The sequence below is a fragment of the Musca autumnalis genome, unplaced genomic scaffold (genome assembly GCF_047663935.1).
Source record: "Musca autumnalis isolate F117 unplaced genomic scaffold, ASM4766393v1 scaffold_2, whole genome shotgun sequence".
NCBI classification, from domain to species: Eukaryota; Metazoa; Arthropoda; class Insecta; order Diptera; family Muscidae; genus Musca; species Musca autumnalis.
This window is the reverse complement of record NW_027411755.1, coordinates 48804441-48829272: the sequence shown is the minus strand read 5'-3', so window position 1 is coordinate 48829272 and position 24832 is coordinate 48804441.

The window sequence follows — 24832 nt, the reverse complement described above, 5'->3', positions numbered from 1 at the left end:
ATACAAACAACACCATTCATCCCCTTCGTATATTATTATTTTGAGATTGCAAATAGAAACAAGCGGAATGCACGTTCTGTAAGTCGCATATTCCAACAAATTACGAGTACATTGTTGAAATCACTATCAGCGTCTGCTAGTTGCATTAATAATCAATTCCGCTACTCACAAATGCAATTCTATTATATCAAGTTCAACAACTGTTTGGATGGCTAGTTAATATTTGTACTTGGTTTGTTGTTGGTTCGTTTCGCTTGTTCAACGGGCAGAACTTTTTATACCCTCCACAATAAGAAAACACACAAATCTTCTTTTCATTATAAATAAAATATAAAAATATGAGATTTAAGGCATTTGTTTATTTACAAACCTTTTGCCTTTTTAAATGATTTTATTTAGCTCACCCCGTTTGTTTTTATACCCTACACCACTATGTGGGGAGGGTATTATAAGTTGGTTTTGGCCAAAAAGTTTGTAACGCATCGAAATAATGGTCGTAGACCCATACTTATATATACCAAAATGAATGTCTCGACGAGCTGAGTCGATCTGCCTATGTGTGTCCGTCCGTCAGTCCGTCCGTCCGTCCGTCTGTCCGTCTGTCCATCTAAACCTTGTAATCACGCTACAGGTCGCAATTTTGATCGGATCGTCACCAAATTTTGGGTGTTGACGAGGGTCTCGGAGGGGAAGAAGCCTATTGATTTTGGTGATGGTCGGATAATATTCAGGGGTCGGAATGCGCAAAAAACTTATTTGGGGAAAAAGTCAACGTTTTATTTCAAAGCGAATATCTCCGCATCTGTAATGGGTATATCAAAAGCAAAACCTGCTAATGAAAGTAGAAAATATCCCCTTTACAACGATGTAAGGTAGGTTGTCGTAGGTGGTCAAACAAAGAAGAAATCGCAATAGTCGCTAATACAACCCATCTTTTTATTTTTGCGATTTGAGTTACAATGACGAATATCACAGGTTTGGGTGGGGATCTTCCAAAAGCAAAGCCTGGCTATGAAACAAGAATATCCCACCTTTACAATGATGTAAAGCAGGTTGGCGTAGGTGGCCAAATAACGGTAATATAGCAATAGTCGGTAATACATTCAATTTTTCAATTTTTTTTTTCAAAATCGCGCAACAGGTCGCAATTTCGATCGGATCGTCACGAAATGTTGGGAGTTAATGGGGGTCCCACAGAGGAAGAAGCCTATTGATTTTGATGATGGTCGGATAATATTCAGGGGTCGAAATGGGCAATAACTTATTTGGAGAAAAGATCAACGTTTTATTTAAAAGCCAATAGCTCCGTTTCTTTAAGAGGTACATCAAAAGCAAAACCAGGCAAGGGAAGTACAAAATATCACCTTTACAACGATGTACAGTAGGCTGTCGTAGGTGGTCAAACAACAGAGATATCGCAATAGTCGGTAATGCATCCCATTTTCCGATTTTTTTGTAATCACGCTACAGGTCGCAATTTTGATCGGATGGTCACGAATTTTTTGGGAGTTGATGCGAGTCCCACAGAGGAAGAAGCCTATTAAGTTTGGTGATGGTCGGATAATATTCAGCAGTCGGAATAAGCAAAAAGCTTATGTGGAGAAAAGTCAACGTTTTTTTCTTATGCGAATATCTCCGCTTCTGGTTGAAGCATTCCAAAAAGAAAGCCAGCAAATGGTAGAAGAAAAGATCTCGTTTATATTGATGCAAAGTATGTTGGTGTATGTGAGCAAACAACGGAGATATCGCAAAAGTCAGTTATATATCCATTTTTTTCATTATTTGTAATCACGCTACCGGTTGGAATTTTGATCGGATAGTCACTAGATTTTGGCGGTAGATGCGGGCCCAAAGAGGAAGAAGCCTATTGATTGTATTGATAGTCGGATAATATTTAGGGGTCGGAATGGGGAAAAACTCATGTGGAGACAAATTCAAAGTTTTATTCTTTGTGAATATATCGGCTTCTAGTAGGGGTATTCCAACGGCAAAGCCTGTCAATAGAATAAGAAAATATTGCCTTTAAATTGGTGTAAAGGCGAAGGTGGCCAAACAAGGGAGATACCACAATGCATCCAATTCGTCCATTTTTTGCAATCACGCTACAGGTCGCAATTTTGATCGGATGGTACCGAAATTTTGGTTGCTTATGGGGGTCCCGAGAGAAGGAGGCATATTATGTTTGATGGTATTCGGATTATATTCCCTAAAAGAAATGTTTACCAGTGAAAAGCTTATGCACAGGGGTAGTGGTGTAGGGTAACACATGGTCGGCCCCGTCCCGACTATAGCCTTTGCTCACTTGTATTATTTATTCTTGGGTCAAATTTAGTAATTCAAATTTCACCCTCTTCCTGTCAACCGATCAATCTGAAATTTTGTATACACTTTGGATTTTGGTGACAATACAATTATGTTTATTCATTATCATTATAAATTCAAGATGGCCGCCGCTACAAAATGGCGGATAACGTAGGTTTTATCAATCCCATCAATATGGGTATCAAATGCAAGTGCTCAACCAGGCCAGCCTCTACAAAATGGCGGATAACATAGGTTTTATCAATCCCATCAACATGGGTATCAAATGAAAGGTCTCTACAAGTAGAATACAATTTACTATGCAAAATTGAAATCTAAGATGGCCGCCGCTACCAAATGGCTGATAACAATTTTTTTATCAATCCCACCAATATGGGTATCAAATAAAAGGGCTTGACAAGAAGAATACAGTGCTCTATACAACCTCAATATTTAATATGGGCGCAGCCACTAAATGGCGTATAATTAAGATTTAAATTTAGAAATTGAATCTGTAATTTAGGTATCTGATTAATCCAGCCTGAATCCACCACCCAAGTCAAGATTTTTTATCGTGTTGAGAACTGTGTGGCGCTAGGGTGGCTAAAAATGATACGTCGTTAGCGGTAAACCACCCAAGTTAAGGTGAAAGGTTGAAACGCGCCGAGAACTGTATTACATTAGGGTGGATAAAAATGATATGTCGTTAGCGTTTTCCCCTCAAGACTCAGGCGCATCTTGTTGTACATAGCCTTGCCCCTTTATTGGATCTCTTGGGGGTCGACCGTTTAAATGTCCATTACTCGTGGGAACAAAATGGTCAAAAAAATATAAAAAATAAACAAATAAAACAGAAACTGCAACACAACGTAAACGAAGGCTTCAAAAAGCGAAAGAAAAGTATAAAGCAAAACGAGCTAAAGAAAGTGAAGGTGATAGAAATAGTCGATTACAGAAACGACGGGAACATTTAGCGTCAAAAACACCTGAGCAATATGAGGCCAGGTTAAAAAAATCAACTTCTGCGATATACACAAATGACGGCGTCAGAAACGCCTGAAGAATATGAAGCCAAGTTAACAAAGCAACGTGTGCGATACACACAGATGATAGCGTCAGAAACGCCTGAAGAATATGAAGCCAGGTTAACAAAACAACGGGAGCGATACACACATATGTGTGTTTCCTTTAATACTATCATGGGCTTCTACAATACATAAAATGCAGGCCAGCACTGTGGGTCACGCAGTCGTATACTTAGGTGCGAAACTGTTTGAAGAAGGTCAAGCCTACGTGACTCTTAGTAGAGTAAGATCTTTGCAGGGACTACGTATAGAGGAGTTGGACTGCAATAAACTAACGGGCAAGAAACCTTGCAATAATGAAGCACTAAATGAATTAACAGAATGCGAAATAAAAACTAAAAACTAGAAAATAAAAATAGGTAAAAAAAACTTTTTAAGTTAAACGTTTTATGTTAAACATACATTGCAATGTTTAAGATAAATGTACTAAAAACCAAAAAATAATAAAATAGCTTACAGTCGTGGGAATTATAAACATATGCATAGACTAGACTAAAATAAAACCGTGGGGCACGTCAATTGTCTACAATCGTTGATTAAAATGTTTGTTTTGTAATGTTACACTATAATTAGGCAGATGTTCAACCGACAACGATGGACGTGTGATAAGTAGGGCTAGAATGTGGAAACAAGCTAGCAAGCTCGATTTTAAGCGAGTTTTAGGTTTCATAGTGGTGAGCGAGTAGTACTTTGTCGATTAAAGACAAACTACGAGCAGTGAAACGATTCCTCGCCAGCCAGCAGTGTGAATGTCCAACGATAAACTAGTTGAAACATCTCTTTTATTTACATGGAGTGTATAACTATTGGAATTTCCATGAGCAAGAAAATAGTAAGTAATTTCCTCACGGTCTACGGGCCAACTACCTAACGACGAATTAAACGATTCTTCTATCGCACATTAAGTCGATAATTTGTAGACAATTGACGTGCCCCACGGTTTTATTTTAGTCTAGTCTATGCATATGTTTATAATTCCCACGACTGTAGCTATTTTATTATTTTTTGGTTTTTAGTACATTTATCTTAAACATTGCAATGTATGTTTAACATAAAACCGTTTAACTTAAAAAGTTTTTTTTTACCTATTTTTATTATTTGTAAATAATAAGCAAGTATTTTATGTTTTCTAATTTCAAGTGTTTGGTTTTATTTTGTGTTGTAATTCAATGGATGTTATGTGTGAGTGTGTATATACAATGTGTGTTGATTTTAGCTAGGCTTTGTAATGCAATTTAGGTTTTTAACTAGGACAATGTAAGGTTAAATTCACAATTTTTAGGGTATTTTAGTGCAATATTAGGTTAATTAACAAATTTTAGTTTTAAGTAGATAATTTGCACTTTTTGTATTTGAATTCAATGTTGTATGTTTAAATTAACTTTATTTTGAATGTTTTTTGTGCGTATTTACAAATGTAATGTTTAATTTTAGCTTTTGTGTTTGTTAATGTAACAAAAAGGTAATGTTTTCTTGTATGTTAACTATTTATTCTTTGCTTTGTATTGAATTGTAACTTGTATGTTTGTACTTTTCACTTGGGGGATCACGATCGAGTTGAAGGTTGCTGACGAACTGATTTTGGATTCTGGCGTTGACGATATCGTAACCTGTGCACCTTCCAGAATTCGTTGGAAATCAGCAAAAAATGGTATTAATTAGCGGCCGTCGGTATGTACGTATATGTGCATATGTACCAATGTACATATTGCGAACCGCTAATCAAATTTGAAGAAAATAAGTTGACAGTGCTGCTCATAAGTATGGTCAGAGACCATACAGCGTTAATGGATCTATCTTTTTATTCGATAAATCCATAGAGAAAAATCAAACTATTCTTAAAATATCACCAAACCCAATTTAGAGTAAAAAGTTCAAAGTACGTGGATTGTTCAATGAAAACATCTAGATTCTTGACATCTTATTGCTAATTAGATACCCTCCACCATAAGATGGAGGTTATATGATAATTATACCCTCCACCATAATATGGAGGGTATAATAAAATTTGTCATTCCGTTTGTAACACATCGAAATATATAATATATGCAAGACTGAAATTAGTTATTTAGTCTTCCTTGGGGTTAAAAAAATATTCCAGAAGAGAATTGTCCGTATAGGTCCACGAAAAAGCGTACATCTTAATTTTTTGGTATTTTGATGGTTTGAGCCACATTATCTTACCGAAATATCGAACATTTGGTATTTAGTCTACTTTGAGTCTAAAAAATGTTCGCCACAAATTTGTAGGTGTAGATAAACGTTTAGATATAGCCCCCATTTAATAATACATCCTGAATTTCGGTAGTTTGATGGTTAGCCATATTGTTTTACCGAAATTGCTGAAATTTGGTATTTAGTTTTCTTTATAAACGAAAGAAAACAAATTGTTAAATTTTACCTCAATTCAACTCGTGGTGGAGGGTGTAACAAGTTCGGCCCGACTGAACTTAACGCCTTTCTTATTTGCTAAGATAGAGCTTTGTAATTTGGCATTGAAATTTATATTACTCCTATGATGTTTGGTATTGCAATGGCCCATATCGATCCACGTTTTGGTATAGTCCCATAGAACGGTACCACCCGATTTTCGGTATTTTGAAGGTGTTTGCCTCATTATCACACCGAAATGGCTGAAATTTGGTATTTGGTCTTCATTTGTGGTATTAAACTTTCCACATAACATTTGTCGGTATAGGCCTACGTCTTATTATACCACCTATAGAACGCTACCTTTCTATTTCCAGTTTTTGAAGTTTGTGGCCTCAATATTCCACCGAAATGGCTGAAATTTAGTACTTAGCGGGTACAGCGGGTCCACGTCTTCATGTTGCCCCATAGAACGGTACTTGCTGATTTTCGGTATTTTGAAGGTTGTGGCCACAATAATCCTTTCACACGGCAACTTGTCGGTACAGGTCCACGCCTTAGTATAGCCCCGATAGGACGGTACCTCCCTATTTCAGATATTTAGAAGGTTGCACCTCAATATTCCTCAGAAATGGCTAAAATTTGGTATTTTGTCTTCATTCGGTGTATTCTACGTTCCATATGAAATTTGTCGATGTAGGTCTACGCCTTAGTTAACCCCCATTGAACGATACCTCCCTATTTCCGGTATTTTAAAGGTTGTGGCCTCAATATTCCACCGAAAAGGCTGAAATTTGGTATTTGGTCTTCATCTGGGGTATTAAACTTTCCGTATAAAATTTGTAGGTATAGGTCCAGTCCATTTTCGTTATTTTGAAGGTTTTAGCATCATTATCACACCGAAATGGCTAAAATTTGGTACTTAGTCTTCGTTGAGGGGACGTATGAAGCATTCTCCCAAAAATTTGTCAGCATTGGTTCACACCTTCATATGGCCCCATAGAACGATACATCCCGATTTTTAATATTTTGAGGATTTTAGCAACATTTTGTCCCAGTGGTCACAAAATATCTCCACCAAAAATTGTGGGCAGGAAAAATATGTATTCCTTTTTAGTTCACAATATTTTATGGTGGAGGGTATTAAAAGTTCCGCCTGTCCGAACTTAATGTTTTTAACTTGTTTTAGATTCAATTAGTATATATATAGTCGCTATAGTCGGACGGGCCGACCATGTGATACTCTACTCCACTAAACCTGGTTACCAGTTTTCGACGGAATTTATTTTATATGACTGCGACATATCTTAGTAGTCCGGCCATACATACATAAGTTGACGTATATACCCACCTTGGCCAAAAATCATGAAATTTTATAATGTGTAGGGTTACGTAACACTATTTTAAGGGTGTTAATTGATGTTTAATTAATTATTGAGACAAAGATACAAAGTATATAAAATCAATAAAGAGAGAATTCCCAATATTTTAGATACAATTTTGAAATTTATTACCCACCAATATGTATATACATATTATGTATTAGTCCTTGGATATTTTGAATTGAAAAAGAGCCATATGAGGCCACGTTCGGTATGGTTTTCAGGTCAAAGTCAAAACTTGTAAACGGTTGGAAGTAAACTCATGAAAACTCGACACTTATATTTTAGAAAGCAAGTAAAAACGTGTCATTTGGCGTTGCCGCATGTATGGATTGAGATTTTTATCTATCAACAGATTGAAAATTGGCTTCACAGATAAAATATTTTTTCTCCAAATTTTGTATTCTGCGAGTTTTCAGAATTTTTTGGCCGTTTTTGGACATATGAACTTACCGACAAAAATATCGAAACTTTTAAGGTACTTATATTAACGATTGTGGACTAGAGTTATGACTTCTTGACATTTTTTCTCAAAAATGATTTCCTGTTGCAGGGATAAAAGAACTTTTACCTGTTAATCACTAAAATACCGCCCAGCATAATTAATTAGAAGTAGTGCAATGTAGACTAGTCCTTTCTCGGCATGTTTTGATGCAGTTCAAACGGAGTCGTGAAAAATGCACTCCAATTACTTAAACTTTAACAGCATTTGGATGCTATCCAATAATTGGCATGCATTTCTCACATTAAAATTGCATCCGGATGCAGTGGTGAAAAAGGCACTCCGTTCGATACATTTTACAAGCAGTTGCTTGGTAATCCCTAGCAAGCAAGCCAATTTGTACATATCTACAACTACAGAATTGGACTAAATGACTGCAGATTATCTGACACGGATTTCGTCCAAACATATGTGGAGTCTAAAACCATTATCTCGATGTTGTATCGTATAAACATATATATGGGGATTTCTGAGTGAAATCGTACACTTTTCCAAGATGAGGTTTTTGATTTCCTTTATTTTTTGCTGTGTTGATGCTGCCCATCTGTAAAACATTTTAAAATATTTTTAGTTTTTTTGTTTACCAACGGTTCCAGAGATATCGCGCCTTGAAAAAGTCAAATTCTGTAAAAACTACATTGAAAGAAATACTCATAACTTCTTTAATATTGTTCCAATTTGAAAAATCGTTTTTGTATGTTTTGTTGTTTTATTAGCTATTTAGTAAAAAATATAAAACAAAAATTGCACAGTGGGCTTGGATGCAATTTTTTCAAAATAGTCTGGCTTAATCCCATTGTTGTTGTTTTAATATTTTAAAACAACTAGTTTATTAGTGGAAAAGATTTGGCATTGTTCGCTAAGGGGTAAGGCAGGGAATACTATAGTTTCGATCCACGCCACTGGATCTCATCAGTTCCCTTGTTTCTTGTCTGTGGATACTCTCCACCGAAGTTATTTTTCAATAACTTCTTCAACAAGAAACTTTTTATACCCAAACATCAATCGTCAGCTCGAAGTATAAAGGTTAGGCTGGGGCGATTTGAAAACCTTAATGAGCCCTTCGCGTTTTTGATTCCTGGGATTGAACTGAGCAAAAAAGTCCACTGGACCCTATATCTACCGTGAAAATCGAGCCTCCCGATTTTGACTTTAAGTTTTTTATTGGCGTTTTTTGGATATTTTGGGATATAACAGCCAAACCATTGAGATTTTCGATCCAACACAAATACAAAAATTGTAGCCAAGACAGTAATTAAGAAATCTCTAATACATCGCGAAAACATTGGAATGCTCCTTTAGGCTGTTTTGGCCTTGAGAAGGTGCAAACTTTTCGAAAAATGTCGATAAATGACACTGTGCTACAAAAGTTGACCAGAAAAATATTCAAGTGTTCTGATGCAAAATTATATCGTGTTGGGATCCATGGACAACGACAATGCCTTTAGTTCGTCGGGGTCACTTCGTTTTATTTTTTTATAACCGTAAAAGTAGTGAAAATTTGGGTTTCTTATATTTTCAAATTTAAACGGACATATCTTCTTTTTTTACAACGGATTTCTAGTGATCCTTCTTCCTTTTAAAGGGGTGAATAATATCTTTAGAACAAGTTATTATTTGTTTAAATTGGTTAACAAATGGCTAAATTATAGTGGTTTAAGACCGAAAACCCTCTTCAAAAAAGTATAACTGAATTTCTCATAATTTTTAAAAATATAATGTTTTTTTGTTTTGTTCAATAATTATTTTCAAAATTATGAGAAATTCAGTTATAGTTTTTTTTAGGGGGTTTTCAGACTTAAACCACTATAACTTAGCCATTTGTTAACGGATTTAAACAAATAATAACTTGTTCTAAAGATATTATTCACCCCTTTAAAAGGAAGAAGGATCACTATAAATCCGTTGTGAAAAAAAGAAGATATGTCCGTTTAAATTTGAAAATGTAGGAAACCCAGATTTTCACTACTTTTAGGGTTATAAAAAAATAAAACGGAGTTACCCAATCGAAATAAATGCATTTTCGTTGCCCATGGATCCCAACACGATAGAATTTTGCATCAGAACGCTTGAATAATTTTCTGGTCAAATTTTGTAGCACAATGTCATTTATCGACATTTTCCGAAAAGTTTGCACATTCTTAAGGCCAAAACTGCCTGAAAAAGCGTTCCAATGCTTTTGCGATGTATTAGAGAGTTTTCAATTACTGTCTTGGCTACAATTTTTGTCTTTCTGTTGAATCAAAAATCTTAATGGTTTGGCTGTTATATGCCAAAATATCCAAAAAACGTCAATAAAAACTTAAAAGTCAAAATCGGGAGGCTCGATTTTCACGGTAGATACATATATGGTCCAGTGGACTTTTTGCTCAGTTCAATCCCAGGAATCAGAAACGCGAAGGGCTCATTAAGGTTTTTTTTTTGCTTCCACACAAATCGCCCCACCCTAATAAAGGTAAGCAAAGAAAAAAGTTCAATGAGAAGTTTTTCCTTGGCAACCTCACACAACTCCGACGAAAGTGTCTGCGAAACAATTCAAACCTCTTCCACTAGTATGTGTCGTCGAATTTCAAAGAATGCACACACCAAAATTTGGTTGGTCTGATTTACAGCAAAAACAACACACGTCGTGCCAGTGTCTTCTATTAGAAACATTGTGGCGTTTTTTTTATTGGGATAGCGTTTGCAATTTTGTTTTTTTTTTTTTCAAAATAGTCTGGCTTAGTTCAAGTTCGATGATGGGCTATATCGGTCCACGTTTTGGCATAGCCCCTATATAACGATGTGGCTATAATTTGACATTAAGGGTTCTTAAGTGCCAACAAACTTATATAAAAAAACTTGTGGACATAGGTCCACGTTTTGGTATAGCCCCCATATAACAGTACCCCCCGATTTACGGTATTTTGAAGTTTTTAGCTACATTTTCAGACTGATGTAGCTATAATTTGACATTTAGGGTTCTTAAGTGTCAATAAACTTATATAACAAAAGTTGTGGACATAGGTCCACGTTTTGGTATAGCCCCCATATAACAGTACCCCCCGATTTACGGTATTTTGAAGTTTTTAGCTACATTTTCAGACTGATGTAGCTATAATTTGACATTTAGGGTTCTTAGGTGCCAATGTGGACATAGGTCCACGTTTTGGTATAGCTCCCATATAACGGTACCCCCGATTTACGGTATTTTGACGTTTTTAGCTATATTTTCAGACCGATTTAGCTATAATTTGACATTTATGGTTCTTAAGTGTCAATAAACTTATATAACAAAACTAGTGGACATACGTTCATGTTTTGGAATAGACCCCACATAACGTTACCGCGCGATTTCAGGTATTTTGACGTTTTAAGTCACATTTCTAGACCGAATTAGCTATAATTTGATATTTAGAGTTCTTAGTGACCAAAAAACTTATATTCGAAAAAATTATGAACATAGGTACATGTTTTGGTATAGCCCCATATAACGGCACCTCCCGATTTTCGGTATTTTGAGATTTTTACCTACAAGTTTTAACCGAATTAGCTGTAATAAGAACATTTGACATTTGAAGTTCTTAGTGGTCACCACACCTCCCCATCAAAATTCTCTGAAATTTTGGAAAATCCGTCTCTTGTTGGCCGTCAGGTCAAGTTCGATGATGGGCTATATCGGTCCACGTTTTGGTATAGCCCTCAAATAACGGTGCCCCTCGATTTACGGTATTTTGACGTTTTTAACTACATTTTCAGACCGATTTAGCTATAAATTGACATTTAGGGTTCTTAAATGTCAATAAACTTATACAACTAGTAGGCACAGGTCCATGTTTTGGATTTTGGCGTTTGGTATTGACGTTTTAAGTCACATTTCTACACCGAATTATATATAATTTTGTAGTTAGGGTTCTTGTCAACATAGGTCCATGTTCAGATATAGCTCCCATATAACGGTACCTCCCAATTTTCAGTAATTTTGCAATTTTAGCTACAATTTTTAACCGAACTAACTGTAATTTGACATTTGAAGGTTGTAGTGGTCACCACACATCTGCATCAACAATTTTCAACATAGCCCCAATATAACGATACATCCCGATTTTCGGTACTTTGAGGATTTTACTTAAAATGTTTAACCAACGTAGGTCCATGTTTTGGTAAAGCCCCAAAACAAACCTCCCGATTTTCCGTACCTTAGCTTTATTTTTTGGACGAACTTTCTGTAATTTGAAATTTAAAAGCCAACAAAAATTCTGCAACAAAAATTGTTCATTTAAGTTCATATTTTCGTATAGTCCACATACCTCCGAACTAGCTGTTAATGACATTTCAAGTTCCCACGTTATGTACCGATTTTCGGTATTTTGTGGATTCTAGCTGCAATTTTTAACCGAATTAGGAGTTATTTGACATTAAAGGCTCCCATCAAAAACTGTCAACATAGGGCCATGTTGTATTATAACCCCTATGTAACGGTACCTCCCATTTTCTAGCCCACCAAAAACTGTCAACATACATATTTAGATATATACACCATAAAAAAGGGCCTCCCGAATGAAGCATTTTATGTACATTATCTGACATTTTAACGTACCCACTTAAAGTTGGGGATGAAAACTGGGTATGAAAAGTTCGGCCCGGCCGAACTTAACGCTTTTTTACTTGTTATACCCTACACCACTATGTGGTAAGGGGTATTATGTGTTAGTGCATTTGTATGTAACATACAACAGGAAGCGAGATAGACCCATAGTTCCTTCTAGGGATATACATAGAATCACTTTCTGAGTCGATTTATGCATGTCCGTCCGTCCGTCCTTCCGTTCGCAACATACAGGTCGCATTTGTTGACCGATTTCGCTGAAAATTGGGGAATACCATTTTTTTAGCCGTCGGAAGATCAAGTTCGAAGATGGGCTATATCGGTCCAAGTTTTGGTATAGCCCCCATATAACGGTACCTCCCGATTAAAGGTATTTTAAGGATCTTAGCCGCATTTGTTGCCCAAACCAGCTGAAATTTTACATTTGAGGTTCCCAATGGCTGCGAAATTGCTCCACTAAAAATTGTCAAGATAGGTCCACGGTTCGGTATAGTCCCCATATAACGATACCTCCCGATTTAAGGTATTTTAGGGATCTTAGCCACATTTTTTGCTTGAACTAGCTGAAATTTTACATATGTGGTTCCCAGTGGCCACCAAATTTCGCCACTTAAATTGAGCCAAATTATATCGAAATCGGTTCAGATTTGGGTATAGCTCCCATATATATGTTCGCCCGATTTCACGTATTTGCTGCACCAAACACGCTATATATTTCCGATTTTGATGAAATTTGAAATGTTTGACTGAATTCGGTCTAGAAATAAATGTGCCAAATTATATCGAAATCGGTTCAGATTTGGATATAGCACCCATATATATTTTCGGCCGATTTCGTGTATTTTCAGCTCCAAACACGATATATAAGTCCGATTTCAATGATATTTGGAATGTGAAATGTGCCAAATTTTATCAAAATCGGTTAAGATATGGATATAGCTCCGATTTATATTTTACATATTCACAGTGGTGTAGGGTATTATATAGTCGGCCCCGCCCGACTTTGATCCTTTCCTTACTGGTTTAGAATTGCAAATGGACTTATACTAATTTCAATGGAATAATCGAACTACAAATGAAATGTTACGAATTACAACTGGAATGTTTTGATTTACATCTGAAAAAGTTGTATATGTAATTCGAAACATTTTATTTGTAATTCGAGAAAACAAAAAAAAAATCCAATGGGACCACTTTGTGGTTAATTTTTTACTCCTTTTTATACCCTCAGCCTTTAGGCTAAGGAGGGTATATACACTTTGATACGATGAAAATGTGCCTCATCGAAATAACGGTTTTAGACCCCAAGTATGTTTGGACGAAATGTGTTTCAGACAATTTGGAGTCGATCTAGCCATGTCCGTCCGTCTGTCTGTCTGTCTATCCTGCTGGCTGGAGCGCACGATAACTCTCGAATGGATAAACCGATTCGGTTCAAATTTTGGCTTTTGTAATATTTTGCCCAAACTTAGTTTAAGTTCGAAGATGAGCTACATCGGTCCACTCCTTCCGGTACCTCCCCCACAAAAGTTCGAAAATGTTCGGAAAGTTTGTGCGCACGATAACTCTTGAAGGGAGTGACCGATTTGGTCCATACTTTGTATAGTGTAAACTTTATACCAGAGTAATATGAGGTTCCAATATGGTCTCAATAGGTCTACTCCTTCGGGTACCTCCCACACAAAATTTCGGAAAAATTCAGTTTAGGACCATCTCTCGAATCGCTTTGATTTTTGTTTTAGCAACTTGTATTCACTGCCCTCCATACGACGGTACAAGTTTCATCAGGGGCAAGTCCATTCTTCCTGAGAAAATAGCATGAAAGTTGCAAAAAACCCCTATGACACCGTGTAAGGTGGTGGGAGCGCACGATAACTCTCGAACGGATCTGCCGATTCGGTCCAAAATATGGTCTAAGTAATATTTTGGCCAAACATAGTTTAAGTTTGAAGATAAGTCATATCGGTCCACTCCTTCGGGTACCTCCCACACAAAAGTTCAAAAATGTTCGGAAAAATTGTTCGTACGGTAACTCTTGAAGGGAGTAGCCGAATTGGTCTATACTTTACACATCCTAATATATCTACCAGATATAGATCAGGTTCAAATATGGACTATATTTGTCAACTCTATCCGGTACCTCCCACACAAAATTTCGTATAAGTTCACTTTAAGACCTGATATTGAATCACTTTGATTTTTGGTGGTAAAAGTTTTTTAGGGGCAAACAGTCCGAAGAGTGTAAAAACCCCCTGTGGCACCATATGTTGCGGATGGAGATCCACTTCCATAACGGTCAATGTCGATCCATTCCTTTTAGTATCTCCTCCGCATAACTTTTGATCTTTAATCCTAATCAACATTTTTGTCTGTTCAAACGCCCAAAATTTTTAAAACCCCCAAATACATACGTATTTTGGGGTAAAAATTGTTTCAATATACACAGGGTATATCTCTGTCGGCAAAGCCGACTGATACTTTTTTACTTGTTCAGAGGTAATTCGATTTTTAATTCGATTATGCCATTTTTAATTCAAGACAATGCAATTGTTATTTAAGAACTCCATTTGCAACTCGATTTTTCTTCATTTTTAATTCGAATTATTTAGTTTGTAATTCGAATGGCTTTATTTGTAATTCAAATTTTTCCATTTGTAATTCGAATTATTCCATTTTAAATTCCAATTATTCTTTTTGTAATTGGAATTATTTCATTTGTAATTCGAATTTTTCCATTTGTAATTCGAAGTGTTTTATTTGTAATTCAAATTATTCCATTTGTAATTGGAATTTTTCCATTTGTAATTCGAATTATTCCATTTGTAATTCTATATCTACTATCCTGAATCTCCCAATCGATCCAATGTGTCCAAACAGGTTATTCCGGGCCAAATGCTTTTTTAATTTTTTTTGTAATTTTTCTCAAACATTTTTTTGTCATTTTTCTACACCGATTATTTTTTTAAGTCCACCACTATTAAGATATCGGAATTCTAAAAGTCACTTTATACATAATATCTAGGAATAAAAAACAAAGGTCCTACTGGAAAACTCTGTTTTTGTAAGACTCTCCGCTACACATTATCTGCTGATCTTCGCGTTTTGCGAATGAATGCGATAGCTGGAATCGACTCACTTTTGACTCAATGGAAAACACATTTCAATTGAATTCAATTGTGAATGCTGGTCAGCAGCAATAGTGATACTGATATACATACATATGTACATCGGCTTGTGTAAATTATTATTATTGCAAGTAGAAACAAGTTGAATGCATATTCCAACAAATTACGTTGTTGATATAACTATCAGCGCCAGCTAGTTTCATTAATAACACTGTGGAACAAAAATTAAATTTTTCTCAAAATGATGGGAAAAACCCGAGTAGATTATAAAAGTAGAGCTAAAAATATGAGACACGTGTATCGGCGTTTTTAAAGTTTACATCGGAAAGTAACGAAGTAGGCGGGGCAAATTCCGCCCATTTCTAGTTTTTTTCGAAATATTCAAGTTAAGATAACTGAGAATCGTTACATTTTAGGTATATAGTGTCTTTAGCAACTTTACTGAGGAAGATGTGTGGAATCATTCTGTTGACATTTTTAACCCTCAGGAGGTTCTTTTTGGTCCTTTTTTCGAAAATCTTTCAAAAACTCCTTTAAAATATGATCACATCAAATCCAAATTTTCTACAAAATTGTTCGTCATAACATTTTACTATAGGTCTCGGAATACACCAAATATTATCTCATCGTCAGGAATCGTTAAAAATGAAAAACACATTTTAGGGTTAAAGTCGGACTTCATCTGAGTTTATTCAAAACTGTCCCACAAAACATAATTTTAGAGAGCTGACGTCAAAGGCAAAAATAATTTTCGTCAAATTTTATTATGGGCTACCAAAGAAATGAAATGTCTATATACATTATATAACATAAAAATATCCGTATATATTTTGCTGAATAAACTTGAGAATATTTCCCAATTTTTTTTATGAAAAATGTTTCCGTCTTTTTTCGAGTTGATGCATGAAAGTAATATGAAACTTGGTTCTAGGTAAAAAGTGTCAAAAAAGATAAATTCTACACAAAATTTCATTATGAGTTTTAAAATAAAGCATATATGGCGAAAACCAAAGATGTTTTACAACCGATGAATCCGAGTTTCACCCATTCAGAATTCGCGAACTGTTAACATATTCTATATAGTATGATTGAAATTCTTTAAAATGAAGTGTTTTAGGAGGAATCCCATAACGTCGACCATTAAAATTAATTTACGTGGAAGCTGTGTTGACATCAATGTAGAAAAATAGGTAGAAATGGGTTGAAGCCAACAAGTTTTTTTATGTTCCCTTCCGATTTCTGGCTTAACCTTACATTTTATAGACATATGCCCAAAGAAAGACTCAAAAAATACTTCATGGGCAATATGATACTAGTGCAGTGTTCACCAGCGAGCTGCTACTGAGAGCAAATTATCGTAACTTTCAATCCAAAACACACGGTAATGTATGCTCAGTTGCTCTCAGTACGGGCTCGCTGGTGAACACTGTACTAGTGTATCATTTTTCGATATATCCACTGCATCCACCTAAATTGATTGATGCTGACATTTTGAAGCCGAAATTTCGGGTTTTTTTGATTTTTTTAATAATTCGGACGCGCAACAAGATAATATTCAAAACTCATAATAGGATTATAGAACTCGCGATTTTACGTAGTTTAATGCATATCTCATGAGTGTGCTCCTTACAGCATCCTAGTAATTGGAGTCTAAAGGCCAATATTTGATGCGTGAAATTTTGTAAAATACGCATTTTTTGCGTTTAAAATTTACAAATGCCATTCAATTTCGTTTGTACCCCGCGTGAATTTAGTTTTTTTACACGACGGATCTAATGAGACCTTCCGCGATCGAATCCATCCACTAAAACCGCGGATATAGATACCTTGGAAATACGAAAATAGGCAAAAATTTATTTTGACAAATCGGCGTATTAAACCTCGATTTTCTTTAACATTTCTCACATAAATGGAATCCTTTATACGCGATTATAAGATGTGCGAAAACGCGTGTCATAAATTACAGAGATTCGCGAGTAATATGGGTTTTTTACCAAAATTAGAATGTGGAGGCACATCCGCGGTTCTTGAAGAATCTATTTGAAATATGTGTATATAGACGTATTTTAGATGGGTGCTACTGAAACCGGATGCGCATCAAAATTGTATGCAAATTGCTCGATTTTTAAGGTTTTTTGCATTGTGTGATGCAACTGGCGGCACACTTTGACCGCCGAGTGAAGCATCGAAATATGCATAAATATTGAAAGAGATTGCTTCGCTGTGTCCAAAAACGGATGCGCATTAACTGATTTTAACTAATTCGCGAATAATAGACTTTTTAATTTCCACATTTTTTTATATGATTGTAATTTAAATATTACTCTTAATTTCCAATCCTTATAAGTTACCACAGTAAGCAAACAAGTAAAAAAGTTTCAGTCGTCTTTGCCGACAGAGATATACCCTCAGCCTGTATATATTGAAACAATTTTTCACAAAAAACGTATGTATTTATAGGTTTTTAAAAGTTTGGGAACTTGAACCGACAAAAATGTTCATTAGGCTTAGAGATCAAAATTTTTGCGGCGGAGATACTAAAAGGAATGGATCTACATTCACCATTATGGAAGTGGATCTCCAGCCACTGCATATGTTGTCATAGGGGGTTTTTCCACCCTTCGGGATGTTTGCTCAAGAAGTATGGACTTCCCCTGAAAAAAAAAAGTTTACCATCGTAATTGAGGTAAATGCAAGTTGTTTCAACAAAAATCAAAGTGATTCGATAGCAGGTCTTAAAGTCAACTTATCCGAAATTTTGTGTGGGAGGTACCGGATGGATTGGAAAAATATAGTCCATATTTAAACCTGATCTATATTTAGTAGATATATTAGGATGTGTAAAGTATGGACCACATCGGTTACTCCCTTCAAGAGTTATCGTGCGCACATTTTTTCCGAACATTTTTGAACTTTTGTGGGGGTGGTACCTGAAGGAGTGAACCGATATGGCTTATCTTCAAACTTAAACTATGTTTGGACCAAATATTACTAAGGCCAAATTTTGGAACGAATCGGCATATCCGTTCTAGAGTTATCTTGCGCTCCAACCACGTCACACGGTTTCATAGGGGTTTTATGCAAATTTCAGGCTATTTTCGCAGGAAATGTGGACTTGCACCTAATGAAACTTGTACCGTCGTGTAGAGGGCAGTGAATACAAGTTGCTAAAACAAAAATCAGAGTGATTGGAGAGATGGCCCTAAACTGAACTTTTCCGAAATTTTGTGTGGGAGGTACCCGAAGGAGTGGGTCGATTGAGTCTATATTGAAACATTATCTAAGTCTGGTACACGTTTTACCCTTCAAGAGTTATCGTGCGCACAAATTTTCCGAACATTTTCGAACTTTTGTGGGGGAGGTACCGGAAGGAGTGGACCGATATAGCCCATCTTCGAACTTAAACTAAGCTTGGGCACAATATTACGAAAGCCAAACCTTGAAGTGAATCGGTTCATCCGTTCGAGAGTTATCGTGCGCACCAGCCAGCCAGACAGACAGACGGACGGACATTGCTCAATCGACTCCAAATTGTCTGAAACACATTTCGTCCAAACATACTTGGGGTCTAAAACAATTATTTCGATGAGGCACATTTTGCCCGTATGAAAGTGTATATACCCTAGTTAGCATAAATGCTGAGGGTATAATAAGCTTTCACGATTGTAAACCATATTTCTTGATGAAGCTTTAGCGGTACACATTAATTACACTGTGCTACAGTGAAAATTTGCAGGAGTTCTGATGCATAAATTCGGTATTGTGGGAGTCCATGGAAGACGAAAATACCTTTGGTTTCTTTGTGTCACTTCGTTTTTTGATTTTATAACGGTAAATGTAGTTTCTTGGATTTTCAACTTAAAACGGACATAACCTCTTTCTTCCACAACGTACTTTTACTGCTTATTTTTTATTTAAAATGTAAAAATCATGTCCCAGCCATAATTTTTAAAAATCATGTAACAAATGGTTAACTTATAGTGATTTAAGTGTGACAAAAACGCATTTAAGAACAGGAAAATGCTTTTCTTCCTGCTCTAGGCTGCGTAGAAGACACCAAACTGCATAATTATTTACTTTTATGAAGAAGATAATTTAGTTAGCTTTACAAAATGGGGAAAACCAATGAAATCGGTTGAAAAATGCGTGAGTTATGCCATCTTTATGCCATTTGTTACCCGATTTTTAAAACGCATTGAAATACTCATTTGCGACCCTATAAAGTATATATATTCTTGATCAGGGTAAAATTCTAAGTCGTCCGTCCGTCCGTCCGTCCCACAGAGGGGAAATTTGTGTTAAAAGTTGATCAAAAGCCCTAGAGAGCTCATTTATAGTCGGATTGCTATAAAATTTTGCACAAAGCATATCTTCTGTACAAGGATTAATCCTATAGAAAATAATGAAAATCGGTCCAGATTTGGATGCAGCTTCCATATATATTCGCATCTGATATGAGATAAAAATGCACCAAAATCACTGAAATTTGACACATGCAACCTGAACTAGCCTTAAAAAACATTGAGCCAATTTTCAAACAAATCAGTACAGATGTATATATAGTCCCATATACATATATTTCATTCCAAATTTTATTTTATGAAACTTACTTAAATTAAATTTTTCTCATTTCACCTAAGAAAAGCTGTGAATGTTTCTGAATATTGCAAACATATTTGATAGGTTTTGGTTTAGTCTGATAAATAAGAGTCCCGGTTATAAGGCGGAACAAAATTTAGTGTGAGTAAACCTTGCAATTCCATATAAAAATATTTCATATTTTAGTTAAGAAAAATTGAATTTTTTCGGAATGGCGCAAATATGTGCAATTTTTTATGATTGAATCTGATATTTGAGACTCAAGCGCATAAAACATTAGAAGAAACTATGGTCGGGAAACGACGGGGAAATAGACTTTTTCACTATTGAACTTGTAGTAATCTTAAAAATTATCATAAAAAATGTTTCATAAAGAGGATATGTATCACCATTATTAAAGAACAAAGATGTAAAATCAATCTGAAAATTTTAAATGCTAATCTTGTTCGGAGACTGTACAAAAACAATAAATCGTGAAAAATATAAATTTTCGCGAAAATAATATCATTTTAATGTTCACCTAATTTCTTAGTTTTCGAAAATTTACTTTTTGTTTTCAGTATGGCTGAGTTCAATCGACTGCTGCATTGGATTGGTTAATCTTACAAAGTCGAGGATGGTTATAGCAAATGCAGAAAAGAGTCTGGTTGCCGTTTATCAACATTTTTTTCATAAAAAAACGATTTTATATTTTGAGTTTTGAGCAACTTTAGGCCTATGTTTCCCCTCTGTGCGTCCGTCCGTCTGTGGTAATCACTCTAGCATCCACAAAAATGGAGCTAGGACGCTGAAATTTTGGGAAAATGCGTCTTTTGTTTGCAGGCAGGTCAAGTTCGATGATGGGCTATATCGGTCCACGTTTTGGTATAGCCCCCATATAACGGTACCCCCGATTTACGGTATTTTGACGTTTTTAGCTACATTTTCAGACCAATTTAGCTATAATTTGACATTTAGGGTTCTTAAGTGTCAGTAAACTTATATAACAAAACTTCTGGACATAGGTCCACGTTTTGGTATAGCCCCCATATAACGGTACCCTCCGATTTACGGTATTTTGACGTTTTTAGCTACATTTTCAAACCGATGTAGCTATAATTTGACACTTAGGGTTCTTAAGTGTCAATAAATTTATATAACAAAAGTTGTGGACATAGGTCCACGTTTTGGTATAGCCCCCATATAACGGTACCCCCCGATTTACGGAATTTTGCCGTTTTTAGCAACATTTTCAAAACGATTTAGCTATTATTTGACATTTAGGGTTCTGAAGTGTCAATAAACTTACATAACAAAAGTTGTGGACAAAGGTCCACGTTTTGGTATAGCCCCCATATAACGGTACCCCCCGATTTACGATATTTTGACGTTTTTAGCTACATTTTCAGACCGATTTAGCTCTAATTTGACATTTAGTGCTCTTAAGCGTCACTTAACTTATATAACAAAACTTGTGGACATAGGTCCACGTTTTGGTATAGCCCCTATATAACGGTACCCCCGATTTACGCTATTTTGAAGCTTTTAGCTACATTTTCAGACCGATGTAGCTATAATTTAACATTTAGGGTTCTTAAGTGTCAATAAACTTATATAACAAAAGTTGTGGACATAGGTCCACGTTTTGGTATAGCCGCCATATAACGGTACCCCCCGATTTACGGTATTTTGACGTTTTTAGCTACATTTTCAGACCGATTTATCTATAATGTGACATTTAAAGTTCTTAAATGTCAATAAACTTATATAACTAGTGGACATAGGTCCATGTTTTGGAATAGACCCATATAACGGTACCTTGGTATAACGGATTCCGGTATCCCCATGTAACAAGTTTTAACCGAATTATCTGTAATTTGAACATTTGACATTTGAAATTCTTAGTGGTCACCACACCTCTCCACCAAAAATTGTCAAGAAAGGTCGATGTATTGATAATGCTCCCATATAAAAGTACCTCCCGATTTTCAGTAATTTGATGATTTTAACTACAATATTAAACCGAACAAGCAGTAATTTGACATTTGAAGTTCTTAGTGGTCACAACACCTCTCCTTAAAAATTTTTCAACATAGGTCCATGTTCAGATATAGCTCCCATATAACGGTACCTCCCAATTTTCAGTAATTGGCAATTTTAGCTAAAATTTTTAACCGAACTAACTGTAATTCGACATTTGAAGGTTGTAGTGGTCACCACACATCTGCATCAACAATTTTCAACATAGCCCCAATATAACGATACTTCCCCATTTTCGGTACTTTACTTAAAATGTTTAACCGAACGTAGGTCCATGTTTTGGTATAGCCCCAAAACAAACCTCCCGATTTTCCGTACCTTAGCTTTATGTAATTAGCTTCTGTAATTTGAAATTTAAAAGCCAACAAAAATTGTTCACAAAAAGTTCATATTTTCGTATAGCCCACATACCTCCGAACTAGCTGATAATGACATTTGAAGTTCCCACGTTATGTACCGATTTTCGGTATTTTGAAGATTCTAGCTACAATTTTTAACCGAATTAGGAGTTATTTGACATTAAAGGCTCCCATCAAAAACTGTCAACATAGGTCCATGTTTTATTATAACCCCTATATAACGGTACCTCCCAATTTCTAGCCCACCAAAAATTGTCAACATACATAGTTAGATATAGGCACCATAAAAAAGGGCCTACCGAATGAAACATTTTATGTGCATTATCTGACATTTTAACGTACCCACTTAAAGTTGGTGACAGGAATGAAAACTAATTATTCCATTTTAGTTCAGAATATTTTATGGTGGAGGGTATGAAACGCTTTTTTACTTGTTTTATTTCGTTCGTATGCAACAAAATATAATAATTTATAAAATATAGAAATAAGGCACTTGAAAACGTAATTTTGTTCAGAAATTGAGTGATTCATCAAAGATTTTTTTTTTCATCTAAAAGTTTACCCTAATTCCTTCTTGAAAAATATATACTTATGGTACCATATTTATACACATGCCGTTTCTCTCACATATATTTCCAAGATAATAAAGTTTCTACCGTTATCTTACAGTTTTCCAATAACTCTGTTGGCTCATTTTTGTAATAAAGATACATATTCAATGTCTTATTGTATTAGGAATTTGAACGTAACTTGTTTGGTTGTGCATTTTGATATTTTGGTATGAAACAAAAATTCGCGCGAATTTTGGTTTCATATCATATTATTAACCTATTTGCACAACAAAACAAGTTACATTCAAATACGATTGTGATGCTTGGTAGTAGTTGTTTGGGGGGAAGAGGACGTGTCTTGGTATCAAGTTAAAAATTCCCGCGGATTTTTAACGTGATACCAAGACACGACCTTCTTCCCCCAAACAACTACTACCATGCATCACAAAACATTTTATTTTCACAATCATATTTCCCTATGCTAGTAGTTCGGCAATAATTTCGAATTCCATACTGATCAGTAGACGCTCTTTACTAACTAATTGATAAGCAATAACTATATGAGAAAACACAACGACGCGCGCAATAAGTCCAATGGGATATTTCTATTAGTTTCTGAATAATATGCAATTTCACAAAAATGAAATAAGTCCCCAAATTTATTTTTGGGGATTTATTTCATTTCCAAATTTGGGGAGTTATTTCATAATGAAATATGTCCCCAAAGTTTTATATGAAATAAATCCCCAGAAATATGAAATAAATCCCCAAAAATTAAAATTATGGTTGTTGTTGTTTTGTGTATAAAATTTTGGGGATTTATTTCATTTTCTGTTTGGGGACTTATTGCATTGGGGACTTATTTCGTAACGCCAAATTATTTGCTTTCATTTTGAAAATGCTGGATCAAAATCACACAAAATCTTTCACGTTGATTCCAAATCAAATTTCACTATGAGTCTCTGAATAAAATAAATCTGTAACCATTTAGGGCCATATTTTCCAATTTTTATCCACATTGTAGCTTCGGTTTTTCGTTATGAATTCATACAAAAGATGTTGTTCGCTCCATATAATCGTAAACATACATATGTTGAAATATTTGTGGTGTATATTCGTAATGTTACCAATGCAGAAGTACTCCGATCATTGCGATTTTAATAATAATGACGAATATCCCAGCTTTGGTTGGGGACCTTCCAAAAGCCAAGTCTGACTATGAAAGTAGAAAATCCCATTTTTACAATGATGCAAAGTAGGTTGGCGTAGGTGGCCGAATAACGGAGATATCGCAATAGTCGGTAATACATCCCATTTTTAATTTTTTTGTAATCACGCTACAGGTTTACTCCACAGAGGAAAAACCCTATTGATTTTGGTAATGGTTGGATATGGTCGGAATGTGAAAAAATTAATTTGGAGAAAAGGCCAATGCTTTATTTCAAAGCGAATATATCTCTTCTGTGATAGGTATATCGAAAGTAAAACCTGGCAAGGGAAGTAGAAAATATCACCTTTTGGTGGTCAAATAACAGAGATATGACAGAAATCAATCACACTACAGGTCGGAATTTTGATAGGATCCTCACGAAATTTTGAGCTTAGATGGGGGTCTCACAGAGAAAGAAGCCTATTAATGGTTGGCGTACATCCAACTTTTCCATTTTTTATTTGAGTTGTACTGACGATGCACTTAAATGCGTTTCAACAAAATTGACATTCAGAGCAAAGGCGCTAAGTTATCCCAATTTTAATATTTTGAATTTTACCAGTCAAAAGCTTATGCACAGGGGTAGTGGTGTATCACATAGTCGCCCCCGACCCCACTATAGCCTTGGCTCACTTGTTTTCAAATTAGTTTTTTGTTTTGGAGCAAAAATAAAGGAAATAAAATTTCGAAAACTAAAGTTTTGGTGTGTTTCATGAGCACACATTTTTCTTTCGAAATATA